The sequence below is a fragment of the Sceloporus undulatus genome, chromosome 2, assembly GCF_019175285.1.
Source record: "Sceloporus undulatus isolate JIND9_A2432 ecotype Alabama chromosome 2, SceUnd_v1.1, whole genome shotgun sequence".
Taxonomy (NCBI): Eukaryota; Metazoa; Chordata; class Lepidosauria; order Squamata; family Phrynosomatidae; genus Sceloporus; species Sceloporus undulatus.
The window spans coordinates 84,938,411-84,959,712 of NC_056523.1; the positions used below are offsets into that span (position 1 = coordinate 84,938,411).

Consider the following 21,302-nt stretch of genomic DNA (forward strand, 5'->3'; position numbering starts at 1 on the left):
TAAGAATCTGTTTCTCCATTTCTAACAAATCAACAGATGGCATACTTCTTTAGCATCTCATAATTGTACCCAATGTAGTACCATGCCTATCAGAAGGACTTTGATTTCAAAACTCGAAGTTTATTGTTACTTTGCTTTGATCAAAGGATGATAATCCGCAACAGGCAGTTCTGGAGCAGAAGACAGCAATTGATTAAAGTGCACAGAAAGTAGTACTGATGAATGGTTTGTAAAATAAGTTTGCTCTGTTTGATTCCAGTGAAAGGAAGGTTTGCACAGGGCTTTCAGGATTGGAATTAAGACATCTGAAATGATTCCCAAATATCATCATAGGAGAGTAATAGAAACTGCACAGTTTATGCAAGCGCTAATTTCCACAGGGCTCCATGTGGTCCCATATTGTATAACGTGCCATATAACATTGTATCTCCTTTTGTCAGTGTAAGAATGTCTTGAGGGACTGATGTATGTATAGTGAGAAAAGCAACTATACTCGCTACTTGCATTGCAAATAAAATATTTGTTTCCTTGGAACTAAGGCAAATTTTGTTGACCTCAAAGGAATCCAACTTACATTCTGACTCTAATGAAATACATTTCTTCACCACTGGATTTGGAAAGTGATGGAGCAGTGGTAAATGCATTTAAGACTTCCATGTTACAAAGTCAGAACTAGCTTTAGATCAGAGCCTTTATCAAGAAAAGTCCTAAATCTGTCCCCTTGAGTTGCTTTGGGTCTGCATCCTACTGTAAATAGGACCATTTATGCTTACATTTCCTGCAGCATTTTTGATTGTGCAGAACTACAAAACAAGGTAAGCCTATTAATGGCACAACGGACTGGCAGAAACAGAGTCCTGAGCAAAACATTAGCTGTCGATTAACTCTGAGTATTATGACATAACCTCCTCCAGGTGCCTCCTGGGAACTGTGCTATGCTATTTTCATCTGAGGCCTGCTCTCAACTTACTTACAAAACGGAACACATATATTGTGTTTGTTTCCCCAGTGGGCCCCCCATTCATTCAGACAGGCTCACACTGACGTTCAACTGTGTAAGGGAATGCAGGATCAAATGAACTGGATTCCTGATTTTTGTTTGATAAAGTATATAATAAATGCAATCCTTCATCTTTATACTGTTAAGTTCCTAAAATGTATATATCTATACCAGTAGGAATACCTTTATTATTTGAACTAATTTTTATTACGGTAAGTTTCCAAACCATATATCTTTATACCTGTAGGAATAATGCTGTTATTTTATCTAAGTTTTATAGTGTTTGAAATGATATATAATAGTTGTTCTTCACCTGATGGGTAGCACTCCAATCAAAAAAAGAAAAAAAAAGAAGGGAAGGTCATGTATCCAGTTTTATAATTTCTAGAATAGTAGCTTATTGTGGTAATAACAGAAAGTCTTGTAGCTCCACTGTTAAAGACTTAACATTTTATATCACATAAGTTTAAAAAAACAAAACAAGAAAAGGATTGTATGGTTATCCTGAGCCAGAGGGCACCAATTTGTATGAAACTGGTTAAAAACTGGTACACATATGGTCACGTTGGCAAAAGTAATTAATGAAAAAGAGCACAAACTTTAGGAAAGGTGCTTTTCTGCCCTTTTTTCTCCTTTCCTCCTGTCAAATTAATTAAATGCAAACTACATTTTCCTTATGAACTCAATCCTTGGGAGATATGTTATCTTTGGGGGTATATATTATCTACATGCAGATGCAAAATTAGACTTTTTTAAAAAACAATTGAAACAGAATTACAATAGATCCTACCCAGATGGGGAAAACTGTGACTAGGTGGGCTGTGTGCCTTTGAAGAGGAGCCATTAGTGAGCAACCAATTATAGATCAACCTTACAGTACCATTGTCTAGGTCACATTTTACTAGCTTGTTTGAAAGAACATCACGGGGGGGGCCTTTTCAAAGGCCTTACTGAAATCAAGATACATAGCATTCATTTAATCTGCCAAGTTTTTAACTCTATCAAAAAGGAGCAATAAGATAAGTCTCATATGACTTGTTTTTGACAAACCCATATTGACTTTTAGTGATCCCAGCATTCTTTTCTAAGTGCTTACAGATTGTCTGTTTACTGATCTGCTCTAGAATCTTTGTTGGCATTGATGTCAGTAATTGTTTGGGTCTTCACTGCCCCGCCCCGCCCCTTAGAAGAAGGGAACACCATTTGCCCTCCTCCAGTCTGCTGAAATTTCTTCTGTTCTTCAGGAATTCTCAAAGATTATTGCTAGTGATTCTGAGATTACTTAAAGTCCTTTCAGTACTCTTGGATGTAGTTCATCTGGTCCTTGTTACCCAATCAGGTGGAGAGACTTGTCTCCTTAAATGTTGGGGGAATTTAGTTCAGAAGAGGCCTGTGAGAGATTGGGTAACCCAAGGGACCATTTTCACCTATATATACTAATATTAACTGCGGGAGGACTCCAGGTTTGGTGAATAAAGAAGGTTTTTTTTAAAGAAATATAATTATTTAGAGAGCACACAGACACACAGTAAAAAAAAATCAATCTCAGATATACAAGGCTAACTGAAAGGAAGGTATTTAAAATTGGATAATGGAAGCTTAGTGTTGTAAAGAAGGTGATATTTACCAGTCCTAAAGAGGAATCCATGGAAAGCAGGGTGTGGCTCAGATGGTGCCTGAGGGTAATACAAAAAGAGGAGGCTCTGGACAGTTACACAGAGCTCTTATAGGAGGCAGCTGTATGTGCAGAGTGACCATGTGTGTGTTGGACATTTATATCCTGTTTGGTGCTCTCAAAGGGTACTTAACATGAAGTACAAAGAGTGTGAGTTCTTTCTCACAGAACTGACAAAAAGGGTAATTTCAGGAGATGGTCCTAACTCTGGATTAATAAAGCAGTGGTTGGATCTAGGACAACAAAAACAAATGAATAGAGAAGTTGGCTGGGAACATGGTAGGGGATAGATAGGAGGTATAGTTATACTCAACCATGCAGTTGTCTCCACTGCAAGAGCATATGCAGAAAGTGTGGAGAGAGGATGACGTGACCAACGAACCCATTTAACCTTTATCTTGGTATTACCTGGGTCCTTCACATGTCTTTGGGTCAATGGACTTTTCCCATGGAAAAATGTCCCAACATTCCAAAGGTCATGACGACATCTTAAAACATGCCTGGCTCCAGATATGGAAAAATATAAAAATATCAGCTTCCTAAAGTTTAGAATGTGTGTCTGACTATGCTTGGCTTCCCACTGTAAAATATACTCAAGAAGAACATAGTCACTTCCATCTGAGGATCCTCCCTCTTCCACCCCATTAACCTGACCATTTCTGGTTAGGAACAGTTAAAATAGCTGATCTCCTTAATGCCTCTTCCACCTTCTGAACAATGAAATTGTCTGCAAGGCAAATCAGGAATTAGTTGGACCTTATATTCTTGGCAGAGTTTGACTTCAAACAAATATCTGAATACAGTGGTACCCCGGGATACGAAATCACCGCCTTACGAAATTTCCGGGTTACGAAAAAAATCCATTAGAAAAAACTGTTTCGGGTTATGTTTTTTTTTTTGGGGTTACGAAAATTTTTTTTGGTGCTTTTCGGCGCTTTTTCACACGGAATCGCGGCTTCCAGTGCTAGCGCCTATGGCAATTTCGGCTTGCGAAAGATTTTGGGTTACGAAGGGCTCCGCGGAACGGATTACTTTCGTAACCCGGGGTACCACTGTAGTTGAAATCCTCATTACTACTACATGTCTTACTTATGATTGCTTGGTCATGTGCTCCAGGAAATCATCATCCAAGTCCTCAGTCTGACATCACTGCTGTTTCTGTCCCCCTAAATTTTAACCCAGATGCTCTCAACCTGATTTCCAGGATTTAAGTCATGGATCTCTTTATAGATTTAAATATTCTTGACATATAATGCTATTCCTTTCATGTTTGGTTTATTACTCTTAAATTGTTATATATCTCTCTTACTGCCTTGAGTCCCTATATTGGGAGAAAGATGAGAAATAAATAAAATAATAAAACAATAATGTTAATAAATTCCAAACATGAGACTCACCCCACCAGGTTCAGTGATGCTTATTATATTTGCTTTGCTGTTTTAAGAGTTCAAGGTTATCTTCTTTATTTCCCATGCTCTGTGTATTAGCAGAGAGACATTTAAGACAATGTGTTCCCTTGACTTGCTGCCTGTGCAAGTTTTTTTTTGTCTCCCACTGTTGGGTCCTTGCACTATTTGCCTTGTTCCCTATATGGCAGTTTGACTATTTTCTCCAGCACTTTTACCTTCCAGACTACTGTCTCCCTCCCCCACATAACTCAGTTTAAAGCCCTCCTGAGCACACCTCTCAAGTCACCAGGGAATCCTCTACCACTACCATACATCTCTGAGAATTGTCAGAGGCCATTTCATGCACTGAATCTTACAACATCACCTGCACATTCTCTGAGGACTGTCATGTTGTTCTTCTTGCTGCTGCTCATCATCACTGATATGGGAGAGAACTTTGAATCAGTTCTGTAGCAAAAAACTCACAGAATGATCCCTGGTCCTTCTACTTCTTTGTGTCACATACTTCCAATTGTCTACCTCCTGTAACTGACCTGACATCCCCTATGTGCTTCATGCTCCCTAACATGCGGAAGAGTAGATACATGGGCTTCAGATTGCTGGATCTTCTCTTTCAGCAGGGCAAACACCTTGCACTTGCTTTAGGTGTAACTACCCACATCCTCTGTCAAGAACCCACATCCTCTGACAAGAATGGTATACTTGTGGTATATCAGGGTGGCAGAGTTTATTACAACTAGCAAATGATTCATTTCCATTTTCAGAAGCTTGAATGAAGTTGATTTTTTTTAATCAAATAAATAAATAAATAATAAAATCAAAATCACAAGCTTACCCAGTGTCAGGATGGTTTTGGCAGCAACAACCATTGTTTTATTATTACTGTATTTAATAATGTAAAGTAGATTAATGTGTAGGCTGATAGGCCAGGGTAGGGAGAAAAAACAGTTAGAAAGGTGCACCATATCAGGATAAACATATGCCTGGACTTAGAACTACTTCTGTGTAACATGAATAACCTAGATTGGAAGATTGGATGAGCCTTTTCTAGATAAAACTATAGTGCCAGGTTTACACCCCAAATCCTGAGGTAAATTAGTTCTTTTGTGTTGGCATTGTAAGAGTACTGATGCTGCAGCTCAAGGAGAGAAAGTCTGTGTGTGCAATCCTCACTAGGCCTGAGGATACAGACTCTACTAAACATAGAAGGTTGCTCATTCAAACATACCCTTTGTGGATGAGATAGCATGCTGGTTGTTTCTTCTTCAAGTCAGAAGACTGCAAACCACGTACCTAAATATGGCTTGTTTATCATGATGTTTGAATCCAGGACTGTGGCTTGTTTTCCCAAAGACAAGCCAGAGAAGCAAACAGCAATGAAGCAAATTATGGATTATTCCTCTGCTGTACTGGAAAAGCCAGATTGATGGGTTTATATGTTACAAAAAAGACACACAGATGAGAAAGTCCGTGGTTTGTTTAACCCAGGGATGGGGAAATGTGCAGGTCTCAAGATATTGTTGGACTGTAAACCCATCATCCTTTACCATTAGCTAGGCTGGCTAGGCCTTGTGGGACCTGTAGTCTTAACAACATCTGGAGGATCATGCTTTCCCAACCCCTGGTTTATCTACTCTCAAGTACAGTAGAAATAATCGGGCAGCTTGCATAGACATGCAACCTTTGCCATGACAAGATGTTGTTGTTTTTTTGTGTGGCTTATGTCATTTTCTTTTGAATAACCACAGTGTTGCACTACAAGTTTCCAGGTTCTCTGAAATTAGCAAAGGAAGTGCTTGGTTTCAGCATGCCTGTAAGCAGAACAGGACAACCTCAGTAACTGGATGCTCTGAGCTTCTCAGCGGTGGCAAACTTCTGTATTTTGAAGGAAACCCTATATGGTCTAAAGACTGTGGTCTGGGAGCCAGAAAAATGTGCTGCCATGCAAATACTGTAGATGTCTTAATGGGGGATAGGCTGCACAGTAAAATTGGCAACAACTGGCAGAAAAGGCTCATCAATTTTGGCATGTCAGCCAACCACAGTGTGTGCTCTCACATTATATGTATATATACAAAACAAATAGAAATGATGCCACAAAGTGTAGGAAATGTGAAGTTTTTAAAATGCAAGAAAGTTTTCATCTCCTTTCTTGTGAAACAGCGGGTTGACTTCATAACGCATCTCAATTAAAAGTTGGCTAGATTGGCCAGAGCATAGGAAAGTTATTTTTTGGGACTACAACTCCCAGGCAGTGGGATGAAACCCAGAACTGGTTGGAGGAAATGGAATGAGATTAAAAAAAAAGTGTGTGTGTGTGTGTGGGGGGCTATCCTGCAGCTTTGGGCCACTGCAGAGATATAGTACCCTGACCCATCTGACTGGAATCCTCAAGGATTGCAGATTCCAAGAGGCTTAATAAGTAATTATGTAAAACAGTGATCAATGTATTTACATAAATACACATAAATACATAGTAAACAATGTGCAGAACATCAGAAACATATCCCACAAATACAAACATTTTAAAATATACTCGTTCCACAATACAAAAAATTAAATAACACAAAAAATTTTAAACATGATTTCTTGCTTTCTTGTTAGAAGTGTGAGTGCATACTGAAGCTAAATACCCGCCACAATGTGTTAATTTGCTGTCCCACCAATTTACTACATGAATTTATCTAATTCTCACAGCCTGCTCATTCTTGAGGGTCCAGACATCCTGATGGGGCAGCATTGGTCTGTGTAGCCAAGTGGCCTCTCTAAGCTTTTAGAAAGCATTTCTTTTCATACCTTCTGTGGTAATTAGCCTGTATGTTAGTCTGTATGTATTTTTTGCGACAATGAAGTTGTGGCTTTTTTACTTCATCAGCACTGTCCATCTCTTCACTCATGGTACAAATGCATTGTACTGGGACAAATTGCCAGCGAAAACGAAAAACTGATAGATTTCCTGTAGACTCAAGATGAAATCAACAAGACTTCCTTCCAAGTCAATGTAGGATCAAGTTTTGGATGAGATTACTGGCAAACTTCCATATGTTCTTTGAGAGTTTTTTTATTTTTAACATCTGTTTTTATTAGTCTTATATGTTTTTGAATTGAGAACTTTAGATTTACATGATGAACAATTGGAATCTTTAATAGAATCCTAAGTGTGTTTAATTAAAACGAAGTACCCTGGCTTTACAAACTTGCATGGTGTAGTAGTCTGAGTGTTAGACTATGACTCTGGAGACCAGGGTTCAACTCCCAGCTTGGCCATGAAACTCACTGGGTGACTTTGGGCAGGTTGCATGCTCTCAGCCTCAGGGGAAGGCAATGGCTAACCTCCTCTGTTTGCCACCAAAACCCAATGATCGCCATAAGCCAGAAATGACTTGAAGTCACATATTAACAACAAAGACTGACTTTGTTCCTCCCTGCCCGATGTGGCTTTACTTACATGTAAAGCCATGCCGGGCAGGGAAAGAGAGGCCCAGGACACCATTTCCTCCCTGCCTGGCATGACTTTACTTCAGTGTAAAGCCATACCAGGCAGGCAGGTGAATGCCTGCCCTTTTGACCCTGCCCCCAAAGCCCTTTCCTCTGCACTGGGTGATATCTTGGTGTGGAATGGCACTGGCTAGTAGTATTGTGTTATCTTCATATCAAAAGTTGTTAATGTTCCTTCCTCCAAACTTCACTCCTCCTGCCTCTGAGTCTGAGCCTTTTCTGCGTACAATATTTTCTGCATGTCTGTTGAATAAATGGGGTTATCGAATGCAGCCTTGTTAAATGGGGTTATAGAATGCATACCTTTGATGATTGGGAACCATTCTGTTTCTCTGTCTTCAGTTCTGACAGCATCCTCTTATCCTGAGTACGTCAGGGCAATCAAGTGTAGTGGCACTCTTGTTTCTTTGAGGGCATTCCATAGCTTTTCATGAACTATGCAGGGAAAGGCTTTGCTGTGGTCAATAGAACACATGTAGATTTTCTTTTGGAATTCTCTTGTTCTCTCCATTATCCATTGTATGTCTGCAGTGTTATTCTTAATGCCTCTTCCTTTCCTGAATCCAGCTTGCACTTTTGGAATTTCTCACTCTATATATGGTAGGAGTCTTTGCTGCAGAATTTTGAGCATGACTTTGCTTGCACAAGCATTTACTGCAGTGGTACTTATTGTTAGGAATGGGAATATAGGATTGTAGCCTTCTTGTGCAATTTTCTGTATGTCTTGTAATAAGTAAGCTCTATTGAGTACATTGCTGACATTTTAAAGTAAATTCAGCATATACTTAAACTCAATCTCCATACATCCAAGAATATGTTGAACTTGTATGAACCCATTCTAATTTGTTTGGGTGGTTACTTTTGCAATACCGAAGAGATGCAAGCCACATGTAATTCCTCAGGAAGTTGCTCTGTTAGATACGATCTCTTCATAGCTTCCCAAACACTTGGTGTAGTCCCATTTATTTTTATAAAATGAGTTGTTGAGGTGCTTAAGCTTGCAGCTGCAAAACAAAACAAAACAAAAAAACAAGACAGATGGATAGCAAAAGTTTTGGACAGGGATACTAAGAATAGCATTGCCGATAACTCAGGAAAGATCTCAAATGTAAACAAAGGTTTTTGAAAGAATGCGAGCAAGAGGAAGAAGTCATCTTTGACTGAACATGGCAAAGTGTTTTTAAGCAAAGGCAGGGGAAATTCAATTTTGGCAGGTATACTGTTGTTCATTTTGTCTGTTGCAGGTACTTGCAGAGGGAGGGCAAATTACATTATCATTGAAATATCCTTGTATGTTATTTGAAGACTCTTACAAGAACAATGGGTACTTAGAAGTACCATCTGTGTGGCCGTGTGGCTTACTTTCAAGTAAGCATGAATCAGATAGACTGGAAGCAGCTTTTATTATTCCTGGAAGGGGTCAACAACAATAGTTGTCTTAGTATTTCTTAGTGCTTGATCATTTTGTACCCTTCTGATAATTCCTCGGGTGGCTCAACAACATAGGAACCATGGCAGTCCAATTTTGCCAGATCATTTAAGGGGGCAGCTTGAGTACTTGCCTTCCAGGGTCCATGGATATGATGAAAACATACAATGAGGTTTTAAGACATAGACCCTTTAGGTGAATGCTGGATATTTGCACAAAGCAGCTTGAGACAAATTTCAATGCAAAATGTTTATTTGGTGAAAAATTATTATAGCACTATAATAATATATTTTTGAGAATGAAGATTATTGCTGGTAATCTAAAAACACTATCTTCTATGGTTCACCCATTTTCCAGGCACTTACTGGGAAATCTGGATCTAGATATTGGCATGGTGTTGTACTAATGAAAAACAGTGAACAATTTTAACACATATTTTACAAGATTAAGTGCAACACGCTTGCCACAAAGGTGTTCAAGCAGTTATTACTCCCACTGAATCTATGGGAACTTACAAAATATACATAGGTTGGTCAACACATATGTAAATTTAATTGATTCAGTGCGTTTTTTCTAGTTGAGACAACTGGATTTTGGTCAAAAAGTCCTGTTCATGCTGATATTTATATACTCCTGCTGAACCAATCAAGAACAAAATAGCTTATATTTGTTTCTGTATGGGCCAGATTACATGTAATGTGGGAGTCTATTGTTGATTTATTTACCATTGTACTTTTAACTGAAGTGCAATTGGAGTTTGGTGCTTTTAATTTAAGCATAAACAGACAGGAAGAATCAGCATGGTGTAGTGCTTTAATTCTTGGACTAGGACTCTGGGAGACCAGAGTTTGAAATCCTCTTTGGCCATGGAAACCCGGTTGGTGACCTTGGGCAACTTTCACTCTCTCAGACTTAGAGGAAGGCAATAGCAATCCATCTCTGAATAATCTTGCAGAGAAAACCTGGTGATAGTGCCATTGTTAGAGCTGACTTGAAGCAAATGACAGCAACAACAGAGAAGAAAATGAAGAGTGGCCTCTTCTATGTGGGAGAGAGCACTTTGTTGCTTCTGGTTTTGGTCAGAAAAATAGCATGTGTCTAAATCTCTTCTTTGAATTATTTGAAAGGAAGAATTACTATCCCTGCCCCTTCCCAAAAAACCTCAATAAAATGCTGGTCTCGGGAAATGCAGTTGTACTTTGCTTGTGCTGTTCTTTGCCTAAATGAATGAACTGGGCACTTAACACTGATAGCATGGCATTTTGTGGGCACAGTGCCTCTTCATATTTTTGTCCAGAATTATCATTTATACTCATTAAAGAAGAATGTCTTTGTGATCATAGTCAAAATAGGCAGTTACTGGCTTGTTAACACATTCAGCTGCTGCAAAAACTGTCCTGTCTCACAGACCAATTCAGAGATCTAATTTGAGAACTACTGTACTGTACCTTGGAAAACAAAACAGTCCCTGCAAAATGCATTGCACTGTATATTCTTGTGTCAGCGCTAACAAGAAAAACCTCCTGCCTGGCCCAAGAATTGACCTGTTGGATATTGGGTCACTTCCTGTTGCTCCTTGGCTGCCTTATCTAGTTTCCTCTGCAGAGCTCATTTAAAGCTTTGGAGAAGGAGAGGGGAGGATTCATTTTAGCTATAGGTAGGAAGGATAGCTAAGAGCCTCTGCATGGTGGATGGCTGCACTGCCATTATCTAGTTAATGTCCTCTGTGCCTGAATGCTAATAGAGACAAATGGCAGAAAGGAGTGACCTTTTCCTGCAGGTCTCAGCAGAGAGTTTCTTAACGGTTAGAAAAACTGTCTTGGCACCTGGGGAATGTCAGTTCATCTTCCCCTGAAAAAATGACTTCATTCTCAGAGGGTTAGAGAAAGGAAGTGACTCTCTGTAAGTTATCTCTTCCTTGACTCTAAACATTGGACAATTTCCTAGGCAGGAGGGATGCTTCCTTCCTTCTCTCCTGTGTCCGGTTCTCTTTGTATTTATCTTGCAGGAGGATGTGCTGTCCCTTAGGCCCTGTAACTTCACCATACAGTTCTTTGATCTTTGGATACATAAGAGGGGAGAAGGCCTTAGCTGAACTTCATATACCTGAAACAGGAAAACTTTCTAGGCAAACTTTCTCCATAGACAGTAGGGTGGGAAGGTAAACAGCATCCAAATCTCTTACATCAGCAGGACTGAGAGAGTGGTACAGTAGAATCTGAGATGAAAGACCAAAGTTGGAGCTGTATATCTTCAGCTAGTTGTGCAAATGAATGGTGTTTTCAATTCATGAGTTATATGCAAAATCCTCTTAAAATGCTTTTAATCTTAGTCTGTTGGCGAGCAGGCTAAGGAACAGCAAAATGATGTATAGGGATATGTTACTGCTATGTGCTTTCAAGCTAATTATGATTTAGAGCAACCCAATCATAGGGTTTTATTAGCAAGATTAATTTTGAGGACGTTTGCTATTGTCTTTCTCCCTGGCTGAGAGAGTGTGACATGCCAAAGGTTACCCAGTGAGTTTCCATGGCTGAGCAGGAATACAAACCCTGGTCTCCTGGGATCCTAGTCTGACCCTCAAGCCATTACTTTGGGTCACCAAGAAAACACTTTAGTTGTGTTTTGTTTTAAATGGTTTTAAGCTGCCTTGATTTCTGTGCAGGGAAAAAGGTGATGTACAAATAAATACCCACCATTTCCAGCTATGTCCTGCAATTCAGATACTCTAACACTGTTGGCTTCAGGTAAGCCTCATAGTAAACTTCATACAAAGGGATGAAAGTCCTGAACTGTTCATCTAAGAGCTATTGTCTTACATCTTCTTTTTGACTTGGTGGATAAGCATATTCATATCTGTCCCAAGGGTAAGTGTGGTAAATTATGAAGTAAGCGTGATGTTTAACAAGGCTTGTAAGCCAGCTAAAAATCTCAAGCCTTCATTATTTTTTTCAGGATTTGAATATTACCAGTGTCACTTGAGACTGGTAATGCAAAAAGCTGTTCTGATTGTTACAGCTCTCCTGGCCATGTATAGCATGGGTGGGACAGTTTTGTTTCTCATAACAAATAGTCATTGGAGTCGTGGCTTGAGAAAGTCAGTCTATCACTTACTTGAAGGCATTGGTATACGCTCAAAAGAAATGGCAGCAGAATAGGGATGAGGATTTGATTTGGGTCCTAAACCAGCTGTGTATAAAAACATCACAATGAAATATAACCTTCCTCTATTTCCAAGTCTTCTTGGCAAGCCATTTAGACATATACGTATCTTGTTTCAGATTAAGTGTTTGCTGCCAGAAGGCCTTGGCACATGTGACTCATATTGACATGTCCCTAAAGAGATCTGAGGGGTGGTATTGGATTTTCATAGTAATATTTGTATACACATGGATACAGACATTTTAGAAAAGCATTATATTGAGGCAAAGATAGCCTCTTTTAAGAAGTTTCTTTAAAAACAAAAATTAATCTGATAATTTGTTGAGATCATTGGAAGGAAGTATCCCAGTATTTAAGGCCATGTACAAACAACCCTGTGTGTTTTTCTAAGATCTGCATTTAGGTATTGGTAAACAGCACAGCGATATGTCCTCAGCCTAATCTAGATAAATGATGTCTTAATACCAGATAGGCCAGTGTCCTGAATTTTGTTTTAGAGGCAGTTCCTTGTCTCTTCCTTCCATGCAGATACCATGCACCTGAAAAACTGAAAAGACACTGGGGCAGCTGACCAGCACCACCTTTCATGTTTACATTTACTTATAACTTTCGTTTGTTGAGAGAAGTAGGGCACCTAGAACATCATTTGCGACAATTCTTGCTGAGGAAAAAAAATCAGAGCATTTAAGCTGGCATTCTTGTTGATTTCTGCAATTAGGTCAGAAGCCATTATAAATATCTAACATCTCCTTTGACCCAACTCTTTGAATTTAGAAAGATCATGTTTCTGAAGTGGAGCCATCTCTGTTATGCAAGAACAGCTTTCTGTTTTAGATCACAGTTGCCTCTTTGGTGATTCATGGATCTCTTTCTCTGTGTGGAGTTAAGGTGGAAATAAGTTACATCTGAAACAGACAGCTGAATGGCACCCCAAGAATTTTCAAACACAAAGGAAGGAAAACCATAATTTGATTTTCGCTTTAGGGACAACATTCTCTTGAACTGGGACTTGTTTCTGGAGAAACAAAAGGGCAGATTATTCAGGGGTATAATCTGCCCTTTTGTTTCTCTAGAAGATTCTTCTCAATCCTTTAAATACAGTTTCCTGATAGATGTTTTAATGAGGCAGCTTTGCTATCACCCAGTTCATCAGATCTTATTGCTATCATACCTCATATTCTGTTCTCCATGTAAACTTCTGTGCAAGGTGATGACTGAAGAATGGTGACTTTGGTAAATTCTTTGAAGCACAGGTTCCCTTCTTTAAACCCCAAGAGATTATTGTTGAATATTTTCCAGCATAGGATGCTCTCAAATAATATTTGATGGTGATCTTGTTAGTTGGGGAGTGATAGATGAGGGGGTCCATGGTACCAAAGTACATCTAAGGATAAGCCCAAATAAAAATGCTGCATATCTCTTCTTTCAGGTAGTTATGATTTATGTTCATATTAATAGTCATTATTATTTTTTGAAGGGATGGGACTAATTCAAACATCCACATCCATGTTTTTGCAGCTTTAATATGGGAAGTGTCCGTAAACAAGATAGGATTGACCATGTAGGCATAGTGAAAATTTATCTTTAATATCTTTCTGCATGTGGGCTTTAGCTGTGTGGGAGCTGATGAAACTTCCAGAACAGCCATGCAACAAAGAAGATGTGATCTCTCTCTCTCCCCCACTCTTCCCTAGTGCTTCCATGTTTATGACATAATGGTTTTTTCTAACCTAAGGTTCTTTCTGTCTCATTCACAAAGTATTTGACACTCTCGGCCTGTAAATAGTACTTAATAGTGCAACATAGAAGCCCCCTTCACTGTGCAGTTGCTTTCACTGATCAGCTCCATGGCCTTAAGATGGAAGCTTTGTTCCAGACAATGGGATCATTGACGAAGTGGAGCCAGGCCAAGAGCGCACTGAAGGGAGCTGGAAAGGAAACACAGTCTTTAGGACATCTGTACGTTATGGCTGTAGGCCAGGCCCTTGCTCACTCTTTGGATCTAACCCTGCTGCTGAGGCTTTCAGCTCAATGAAAACTGGCAACAGCTGCCCATGTTCAGTCATCAAATACACTTCATTAGAAGGACACCCTGGAAATTAAAGGCAGCAGGCCTTCTCCAATTTGGGAATTTCAGATCTGTTGGACTACAGTTCCAACCAACTACAGCCAACATAATCTCTGTGTTTGGGGATGATGGGAGCTGTAGTCCAGTGCCAGGTTGAGAAAGTCAGGATAAGTGCATGGTTTGTGGAAGTAAAAAGGTCAGCTCTCAGTTGCCCAGATCATGATCTTTGTCAGGGTGCATCCTTAAGGATTGATTCTGCAAATTGATCTAAGAATAAACCATACTGAGCTTGATATAATTTAATTCCCAGTAAAAATGCATAAGCATAAACTATGTCGTTACTTGGGCATAATCCCACTGATCTTGCTTCTAAGTAAAAGGGCATACGATCATTCTGTAATGTTCAATGGCCTTGGAAAAACTCAAGTACTTAAGATGTTTAAACTAAACATTTATGTACAGTTACCAAATTTATTCTTTAGAGCATCCTTTCCCCCCCAATTTTTTCAGTAGAAATCAATAGAATCATAGAGTTGGAAGAGACCACAAGGGCCATCCAGTCCAACCCCCTGCCATGCAGGAAATCTAAATTGAAGCATCCCTGACAGATGGCCATCCAGCCTCTGTTTAAAAACCTTTAAGGAAGGAGACTCCACTACACTCCGAGGGATACTCTAAAGTTACCTTCCAGTGCATGCACAACTGAAATAAATCCCATTGAATTTAGTGGGGCATACCTGTGTGCTAACATGCCTAAACTCAGATACCTGCCAACTGTATTGACTTTGTAGGGACAGTTCCTATTAAAACTCTGTTGTCCCACTTTTTCAAATATTATTAAAATGTCTAATTTATTTCTCCTTTCCCCACATTTCCCCTTTGGCCGGAGCTTGCTTCATTTGTTGCAAACTGAGTCCAAAGGGTGAAAGTAGTTTTTATTAACTCAGCAGATGGGATTGAGATAGGGGACAGAATCGTGCCCTTCCTAGGAGGCTCAGGCAAAAACAAACTGCTGCAGCCTCGCCTAGCTTGTGTGTTCTTCCTCATTAATAACTTTTGCAGTCTTGAACACTCTCTAATGTTGTTTGGCCATGTGTTCCCCAGTTTTCATCTCTAAAATGTTGGAGGATCTGGACTCAAGCTCTGTTTATTCTTACCTGTGCTTTGGGCCTGTTTTACAGATACAGGCAATGCTTATTTTCACTGTGTGATATACCGTATATACTCGACTATAAGTTGACTTCATGTATAAGTTGAGGGCAGGTTTTGGGGCCAAAACTATGGATTTTGGTATAACCCGTGGATAAGTAGAGAGTAAGAATTATGGTCATGTAACAAAAGATCTAAAGGATGAAGCAAAGGTAGATAATGCCAAAGAACTAACAAAATTGCAAGAGGCATGACTGTGTTCACACTGAAGGATGGATGGATGAAAGAGTAGAGGGAGGTCAGTGCTTCCAGAAGAGATTCTACTCTTGCGTTTCACCAGGAGATGGTTTCTGTTTTTATGAGAGTTAAGGTACACTTTTTATGAGAGTACTTACACTGACCCGTGGATAAGTCGACTCAATTTTTTTGGGTCAATTTTTTGACTAAAATTTCTAGACTTATGCATGAGTATATACAGTACACTCAATGCATGATCAGGTCGAAAATGTTGTATGTGAATCTGGTAGAAAAAGAGAGTCAGACCCAACCATTTCTATGATCACAGCAGCTGGGAAACATTGCTTCAAATTTGTAGATTAACCTTATCTACACAAGCTGCTTCCTTTCTGAAGCAGTGTAGATACAATATTAGATTGAAAACAGAACCCAGAAAAAAAAATGCTGCTATCAGCACTTCACAGAGTTGGGCTAATGCTCAAATGGCCTTTCTCTCTCTCTTCTTTTTGTAATTATCTGAGTAGTCTCCTACAACAAATCCTAATCTATCCGCTTTGCTGACAGGTATTGTGGATTTGGGTGCTTTTGCACTACATTATTTGTTACTGTAAACTTTCATTTTTCCTGAGGGTTATTAATTGTGAGAGTTAAAGAATTAATCAGCACATTACATAGCAGGACAACTCATCAAAGTTCAGGTCTTTAAGCATGAAAAAGTATCTGAGAGAGATCTGAAACATTTTCTGTTATTTATTTTAATATGGTTTCCTTAAATAATAATAAAAGAAGATAATAAAAATAATATTCTTTTATATCCTGCCTTTCCTCCCAACATTGGAACTCTTTATCCATGGGTTCAACCATTCATGGCACAAACATATTTTTAAAATATATACATTCCAAGAAGCAAACCTTGATTTTGCCATTTTATATAAGGGACACCATTTTACTTCACCACTATATTTAATGAGACTAGAGCATCCATGGATTTTGATATCCACAGGAAGTCCTCGAACTAAAACCCAGAAGGGACTACTATATCAACCCAGTACAGATTAAAAACATACAAAAACATCAGTAATATGTTCATTGTTGTGTACCTTCAATTCATTTTCAACTTATGGTGACCCTAAGTTGGGGTTTTCTTGGCAAGATTTATTCAGAGGGGATTTGCCATTCCCTTCTTCTGAAGCTGAGAGAGAATGACTTGCCTACGATTACACAGTGGTTTTCCAAGGCTGAGTGGGATTCAGACCTTAGTCTCCCAGAGTTCTGGTCCTGGCCAATAATAACCCATGAAAAGTTGACCTTAAGTACACCATAAGCTAGAAATGACTTGAAGGCACAAAACAACAACAACGGTACCTTGAGCCTCCATAATGGAGCAATATCGGGATGTGTGGTCCAATAACATTTGGAGGGCAACACATTTCACAGCCCTAGTCTGCAACTACATCCAACCATCATCTACCACAAATTGCTCTCCTGGCTTCTGCCCTACTAACCTCAATGGACACCAGCAGCCATAGCTCTAAGGATAGCTCTTGTCTTCATTAAGAGTTCATCAATTGCCTTCAACAGATGTAGAGGAAAGGTGGAATAATGTTCCTTATATTATAATAAAGGACATTCTTTATTCTCTTGAATATGCAGTGTAATTGTTAGCACACAGAACTAAATGTTTAACTTTACCTTTGTCAACATGGACATTGATAACCATTGGGGGGGAAAACACACAAGAGTTTCTTTTTTCAAATTATAACTAATAGCATTTACAAATAATTCCTTCTTCTGAACTGGCATTGGCCAGGCTTCAACAGAATTATATTGCCATTTCAATCAATATTTTTACCTTGTCTTGCCTGAAGAATAGATCTCTGTTTGTAGCCATTAAACGCTTCTTCCTTGTTATGGTTGCTTGATCCTTGTTCTGGACAATACATTTTTAATCTGAAGATTAAAGAGACATTTTTTTAAAATAAAAAAAAATAGATTCCTAATAACCTTAAAACAAAATGTTCCACACAGCATAGTGACACATGCAGCTCCTTGGGTGTATCATGTGCTTTCCTTCTGACACAATAGCAGCCATTTTGGAGACATTTATAGGCATGTAGCCATAGTCAGAGGTAAAACACGTCTAGTTAGGAAGGTACAAAGGAAAGACTATAATGTGTGATTCACTTTGTTTCAGAAAAGTTTCTTTTTGCATCTGCCTTCCATCTGGCTTAGCCCACACTCGTTAGTCATAAGAAGAAACCTTTAGTGATGTTTATAGGGTGGGCTGACAAATAAGGAAATTAATGGATTAGTGGAACTGGAATATTCATTTTATTTTTAGAATGTTTTATCTTGCTTTTCTATAAAAGATATCATATGATTGCCTGTATTGCAGCCACATGTATGACTCAGATTGCTATTATGATTTGGCTTGTGGTTTTCACTTAAGGTACAATCTATGCCTATTTTACTTGGAAGGAAGTTCAGTAGGGCTTGTTACTATGAAAGTGTGCACAACCATTGCAGCTATAACTGGGGTCATCTTGATCGAATGCAATATGCACAAAAGATATGTTTCTTACGGATTAATATCTGTAGGCTATAATCAACCTCAAGAGTTGTGGGGTTCTGGAGAATGGCTTTCTAGGTGAATTTTATCCAATAAGAGGCAAGACATACTAATGACGAATTCTCTTAAACTACATCTGGGTACACTGTTCAATGTGGAAATAAATAATAGCACTGTTAACGATGGGCCTGCGCAAGGTCTGCAGGTCCTGGCAAATACCCACCTTTGCTAGTCTTGTTTGTAATAACAAGAGAATGTGGGTCTATGAGTCTAGACATCTGAACCTTGACACTGATGCTAAAAGAATCCTAGAGCATGCACTATTTTATATTGAACTGGATTTGTTAAAATCTTTCTGTAATTTGTAGTACCACCTTCAGTCACTAGTGTCAAACATTTCTAATTTGCCATAGAGATGAAAATGAAAGCAGGCTTGGAATATTCATTCTCTTCCCCAAAGCACCTGAGGCTAGCTCTCCATAGTGATTCCCTTTGCTCCTTCACATCCAGCTCTTCAAATGTTTCAGAAAAAGTGAGCAAGAGAGAGAAAGAGAATCTCCAGAGAAAGACTGGGGTGGGGGGGATGAGGAGGAAAAATTTCCCAATGGTAAGTGGAACATGCTGCCTTAGAGTGTGGTGGAGTGTCCTCTGGAGATTTTTGAACAGAGGCTAGATGGCCACCTGTTGGGAGCACTTTGACTGTATAATCTTGCATGGCAGAAGGCTGGACTGGGTGGCCCTTGGGGTCTCTTCCAACTCTATGATTCCAAGTGAATAAGAGAAGAGAACGAGCATAAAAGAAAGAGCATCAGTAAGCATTGAGGTGAGATTAGGAACTATTGTGCTTCTATTTCATGTGCAGTTGAATACTTCTGCCAGCAAACAATAGCATACAGTTTGTAGAGTACAATAGATTGTGAGATTTTGTTTGTTCATCGTAAATACTTGCAATATTTCCTGTTCCTTTGGTATTCTAAAGAATGGCATCATAGGTTGGGAAACAATAAGGGGAAATGGAGTGAGAGGCAAACAATAAAGTGAATTCATAAACAATATTCACTGAGTGTACAGTGCTCTTAACATACTTTGCTGGAGTGTAAATTGTAATGGCTAGTCAGATATCCTCTTTTAATCAGAAGCTTGGTGGTGGAAGGAAATCAAAGATAAATTCTTATACAGTAAAATGAAGTTCTGGTGTGCAAGTACCCAAGTGCAATGATATAGCTGAGGATAAATGGAGAATGTGGTACACTAGGATATGCAGAAGATGCAGGTTATGATAGTCTTGATGCACTTTGATGTGCATCCATTAATCTAATGAAGAATGATCTCCTCTCTACATAGGAGAGCAATGATTCTATAGTGAGCTATATCTCATGTGACCATATTCCAACTCCATGTTCCCCTGATAACTCTTTAGGTCCCTTCACACTGCACAATTATAGCACAAATATAAACTGATATCCTATGGGATCCTAGGATGTGAAGTTCAGGGACAGGTAGTTAGAATTCTCAGCCAAAAAGCCTGCATAGTGCCTTAACCAAATTACAGAACACAAGATTTCATAGGATGGAGCCATAGGAGTTAAAGTTGAATATAGTGCTATAATGAAAGGGCCCTACATTTTGTAGAAACAAGATTTCACACTGTCTCAAGTACTCAAGATTTTGTCAACTTCTCTACATGTGTGGATCATGATTTGCACTTTTTATTCATTTGGGATATGTTTACTTTAGAAGCCTATCTGCCTTATACCAGTGTAAGTATTATAGCTCCCCCCACCAGAATACTGGAAATTGTAGTTTGATGAGGTTCTTGAGAATTTGGTTGATTTCAACATGTGATCCATACACAACTAAAGTTCCTAGGGAGAGGTACTGACTATTATTTCTGTTTCCATTTGTTTTACAGACAAGTTGCTTTCAGGTTCTTGTTGCCAACCCAGGTTCAAGAATGAAAGTTTAGTTTAGTTTTTAAATGGCCAAAGGAGGATGGGATAAAAGTGTATGAAGTTGTGGGCAGCATGGAAAAAATAGGTAGTGTTAGTTTTTTCTCATAGTATGTATGTATGTATGATTTAACTTGATTTAATTGGATTTATTTCTCTCAAAATGAAATTCCAAGTTCTAAAGGAACTTGGAGTCACTTCATAAAACTAACTGACCAAAAAAATGTACTATTACATCATTTGGTACATAGTAATAAAAATAAGTGTGATACCCACTTTTTGAATCACAAGAGCTTTAGTGAAACTGAACTGGAAGAGCTCACTATAATCTATTTCAGTGATGTGGAAAGTGTGGCCTTCCAGATATTATTGGACAATATTGATTTTCTTTGTCCTCTTTTTATTCCCTACCCGAAGGGAGAAGCGGGAGATATAAATAAAATTTATTATTATTATTATTATTATTATTATTATTATTATTATTATTATTATTTAAACACATTTAGAGCCCCCCATACCAACCTGCCAAGGCCATTGTTTACTCTGCGTCCCTTCTTACGCCATTTTCTTGGAAGTTAATGCAAGTAAAAATGGAACATGTTACTTGAAGACTCATATTCTCCAGGTCATGATAGCAGAGCAGATAAGATAGGCTTTCTTTGCAGTTTCTTGTAGCTGCTATCTGTAGGAACAGATGCAAGGCCTAAGTGACTTACTGAATTACTGAATGATCTGTAGCAGTGAGAGGCAAAATTAATTTTGCTGGAATACATAAAAGTAAAGATGAAAACTGGCATGATGGCATCAGATAACTTTCATTATCTCTATAGAACATTCATTGTGCTAAGTATTTTTCTGATTTGCTGAAATAACAGAAGCCACTGTTTTGTTTTCCTGGAAGATTGCTTGTCCTTCCCTTCTGCAAAACACCCTGTGGTCTAAACCAAAGGCCATGGGAAGTTTTGGATTTACCCTCTCAGGACAGTAGAAAAAGTCCTACTTCAGGGAAGGAGATCTTTCAGCCTTCCCCATCCAGCCTATGCGTTTCCATATCCTTTGCTTCTTGAATATTAGAACATTGATGGTGGTGGGGAGGCTGTTATAATGATGTTTACAAATTATATCCAGAAGTGTGTCCCTAGTATTTTATTATATGG

At 38.8% G+C, this 21,302-nt stretch overlaps 1 protein-coding gene and 1 long non-coding RNA gene across 4 annotated transcripts in view; one reads left to right on the forward strand and one right to left on the reverse strand.

Moving 5' to 3' along the window:
- The window catches only part of ADAM19 (ADAM metallopeptidase domain 19), an 86,401-nt gene that overhangs the window by 14,547 nt on the left and 50,552 nt on the right, over positions 1-21,302 (forward strand). The window lies entirely within an intron of this gene.
- Positions 13,369-20,792, reverse strand: LOC121923301. Its single transcript, XR_006102353.1, has 3 exons — positions 20,668-20,792; positions 17,480-17,577; positions 13,369-14,101 (listed from the first exon to the last, which is right to left on the reverse strand). It is a non-coding gene; the product is annotated as an uncharacterized LOC121923301 (long non-coding RNA).